Below are 4336 nucleotides of genomic sequence, written 5' to 3'. Positions count from 1 at the left end.
GCACACACAGTATAAGTGCCTCTTGAATAGTTGATGAAGGGGTCCCTCTTGGAGGTGGCCCAGTCACTCTTGGTAATCTCTCAATTGGGAGGCAAGTTATAAAGCCAAGTAAACCAAATATAGTCTGGTCTTGGAAAAGGAAAGCAAAAATGTGGAAACATGTAATTTCCTATGGCTGCTATAACAAATTACCGCAAACTAGATGTCTTAAAACAATAGAAATGTATTCTCTCACAGCTCTGGAGGCTAGAAATCTGAAATCAAGGTGTCAGTAGGGATATGCTTTCTCTGAGGGCTCCAGGGAAGAATTCTTCCTTGTCTTTTCTAGCTCCTGATGGTTGCTGGCAGTCCTTGACATTCCTTGGCTTGTAGATGCATAGCTCCAGTATCTGCTTTTATCTTCACATAGGCCTTCTTCTTTATGTATCTCTCCATATCCCCTTCTTTTTATAAGGCATTGGATTTAGGGGCCACCCTAATCCAGTATGACCTCATCTTAACTGATTATGTCTTCAAAGATCCTACTTCTAAATAAAGCCACATTTATATGTACTGAAGTTAGTACTTCAAAATAACTTTTGAGGGGACACAATTCAATCCACAACACACCATTCATCAAGTGAACCCTGAAGCTGGACATAAATGAGTCCAACTGGATTTGCCACAGACCCCTCATAGTCTTCACCTTTTCCAAAGTCGTGGGGTCCTGGGGCCCTAGACTGCTGAGCTAAACCAGCTCTATAGAATGTCTGAACCAGTCACAGCCCTTGGAGGACCCCAAGCTCCACTAAAAATCTAATGATAGCTATGGGTAATCTCATCAGGAAAATGTTCACTTGCAGCTACTTATAAATGTTTGAATAGAACTTTAGGAGGTTCAAGGACCTCTAAAGCCCCAAGAGCCATGAAGCACAGGTTAAGAGGTCGTGGGTTTAGTCTTCCAGATGAAAAGTGGAATCCTAGACTAATAGAGCAGGATACTGAGATCTCTCAGCCAGAGTTGGAAGCTGCCTTTTCTGAAAGCAGAGCTGTCTCAGCCACCACAGCCCAACCCCTAGCAAGCTCTCTGCTAACGTAGAAATGCAGACTGGGCCCCAGAAGAGAGCCACAAGGGCAGGAACAAGTCCTAGTGAGGGGACTGCTGAGGAATTGGGACTTCTCTGCATCTCAAAGACAGCTGCACAATGTTGTCAAGTATACAAAGAGAAACTTTGCCAACACAGAGCCCTGTAGCCTGTTGGTGGCCTAAAGGCCAGGCATCTCTACCAGGCCTGATACACAGCATCCAGCCACCAGGGCTAAAGTACTCTAAGATATCAAGGCGTTTGATCATTTTCTCCAGACAGAGTCTTGTGTAACTCAAGTTTCTCTTGGCCTTGCCATCCCAAGTGTTAAGCCACCAACCACTCCCTAAGAACACATGGGCATCCCAGAGTATACCCTATGAGCCCATGGCAATCCTCTTTTGTTCCTCCTTTTGGGCTCCACAGTGACTTTCCTCCCATCATGATGACCATGGTCCACAATAAAGCACAAGTCCTCACCCTGGTTTCAGCGGTCAGTGCCTCAGCCAGTCACTTTTGTCTGGGTCAAGGGTGCAGCCTCAGGACACTTCCAAGTGTGGCCAGCACATCAAAGGAGTTAGTATCAAAACACAGTTTAATTTTTTCTCTCTGTTGTGGGTTAAACTGTATCCCCAAAAAAGATATTTTGAAGTCCTAACCCCAGAACCTGTGAATATGACTTTATTTGGAAATAAAGTTGTTGCAGATATAATGAAGTTAAAATGAAGTAATACTGGGTTAAGGTGAGCCCTAGTCCAATGACTGGTGTCCTTGTAAGAAGAGGGCGATTTGGACACAGAGACAAACAGAGGAACACCATGTGACTATAGAGGCAGAGATTGGAGTGATGCATCTACAAGCCAAGGAATGCCAAGGAATGCCAACGACTTACGGAAGTTAGAAGAGTGTACTGGAACAGATTCTTTCTCAGTCTCCAGAAGAAAGCAATCCTGTCAACACCTTGATTTCAGACTTCTGGCCTCCAGAATTGTGAGACAATACATTTTTGTTGTTGCAAGCCACCCAGTTATGGTAATTTGTCACAGCAGCCACAGGAAACTAATATACTCTCAAGATTCCTTCAAAGTGATTTCAGCAGGGGAAAATATATCCCTGCTCCCAGCCCCATGGCTTTTCTGATTCCTCTTCCACAAGGTTACTGTAGTCAACATACACACACACACACACACACACACACAGTCTCTATTTGGTCCCTGGAATGACAGACTCATTTCATAACCAAAACTGCTGTCATCTCTTGGTGTTGCATCCACATTCTTCTCCCAGCCACAGCATGGCTACAAGCAACTACCAGTTCGGGGGTGTTAGGGAGAGATGACTTCTTCTCTCTTCCTGGCTAAATGCTACTTTTACAACCTCCAGTGTTAGAGGATAGGGAAGGAAGAGAATAAAGGAATACAGAAAGTTCCTACTTAATGGCACTCTTGTAAGATGATATCCTGGGCCTGTCCAGTGCTCAAAACTACTCGCTCTTCCATGGGAGCCTTTATGGATGCTCCAGAGGCTCCAACAACATCACTCATGATGGGACCTTGTGACTCAGTTTGGGTGGACACTCCTGCTGCCTGCAGTGGAACCCATCCCTCACAGACATATGTTAGTGGTCCCCTTGCCCTCTGACAGAAGCCCTTGCCTTAGTTTGGGTTCCCCCAGCAGATTCAGGGACAAGGTTTTCAGCGTGAGTCATTTATTAGGAAAGGACTCCAAGAAACACCAGTAGGAGAAGGAATGCAGCAGGGGAGGGAAGGCAGCAAATCCAGGCTTTGCTCTGAGCAGATCACAGCTGTGGAAAACTGGGTTCATCTCACTGGGGACTTCAGAGACTGTAGAACACACATCAGAGTACCCCACCCAAGGAAAAGAAACTGGGGTTACACATCAACTCTCATTTAACATTGGCTAAGGGCTGCTCTCAATGGGCATTAGCTTCATTGCACTTTCGGACTGCCCAGTAAGGACTCAAGCCCATTTCTAAGTTAAGAGAGTGTCCTTGGGCAGAAAGCTATAGACATATAAGGAATAAATGCTAAGTGGCTCTGTGAAGAAACCAAGGACACATGCTGCAGCCCTCTTAACTGAAACCCTTTTAGAGATAAACCCAGACCAGGCCAACATTCATACCCTGGTTGGTTGGATACCGGTGCCTGTGATTCATTCACCACTTATGTGCCAATCAAGCTGATGGCAATTATTTTCTGATCCAACAGTCTCTCTCTTTCTCTCTCTCTCTATCTCTCTCTCTCTCTCTCTCTCTCTCTCTCTCTCTCCTCTCTCTCTCTCTCTCTCTCTCTCTCTCTCCACGATGCCTAGATCACTTATGGGGCCAAGTATCATCAGGCTCTGCAAATGGAGTATTTATGTCTTTCTAGGCTCTCAGGCCCTCCCCCTAGCCCCTACACATACCTTAACTTTCTTTCATTGATGGGGAACTGAGGCTCCCAGCAAGAGAGCAGTTCTCTCCAAAAATCCTGTTCACATAAAAACCAGTGTCTCCTCTTCCCCTTTTTAAGAATCCCCTGGGTTTAAAATCCTTTAACTTGTTTTTTGACATTTCCTCTGAAAAATCTGCATTTTGGTGTCATGTTGGATTTCTTAGCTATTGTCTTTGGTGCCTCAGGCAAAATGTGCAGTTTAATATTCTAACTTGGGGGCTCAGCTCTGGAGAAGGTAGAGCCTGCTTGCTCTCCACCACTCCACACCCCACACTGGGATCTGTAAGGGGGAAAGGAGCATCACTCCTCCTCCTCACCCTAGGCCCACTTTTGATCAGGTACCAGAGCAACCTATTGGTGCCCTGCTTGACAGAACCAAAACTTTCAGAAGACCAGCTTCTCTCCCATTAACCTACAACCAATCTCTCCATAAGCTTTGGTCCAAGTTAAAAGGGGCCATCATCAAAGAATATAGTGGATTGAATGGTGCCCCCAAAAGATATATTTGCTCAGAACCTGTGAATGTGAACTTATTGGGGAAAAGAGTCTTTGCAGACCTAATCAAGTTAAGAATATTGAGGTGAGATCATGCACGATTAGAATGGGCCTTAAATCCAATGACAAATGTTCTTATAAGAGAAAAGGAGAAGACACACAGAAGCGACATGAAGACAGAGACAGAAATTGAAATGATGTGTATATAAGAGAAGGAATACCAAGGACTATCAACAGTCACCAGAAGCTGAGAGAGAATCAAGAACCTGATTCTACCTCAGAGCCTCCAGAAAGAACTGACCCTGCCGACATCTGGATTTCAGA

This window comes from Pteropus alecto, unplaced genomic scaffold, assembly GCF_000325575.1.
Source record: "Pteropus alecto unplaced genomic scaffold, ASM32557v1 scaffold28, whole genome shotgun sequence".
Taxonomy (NCBI): domain Eukaryota; kingdom Metazoa; phylum Chordata; class Mammalia; order Chiroptera; family Pteropodidae; genus Pteropus; species Pteropus alecto.
Note: the sequence above shows the minus strand (reverse complement) of the source record.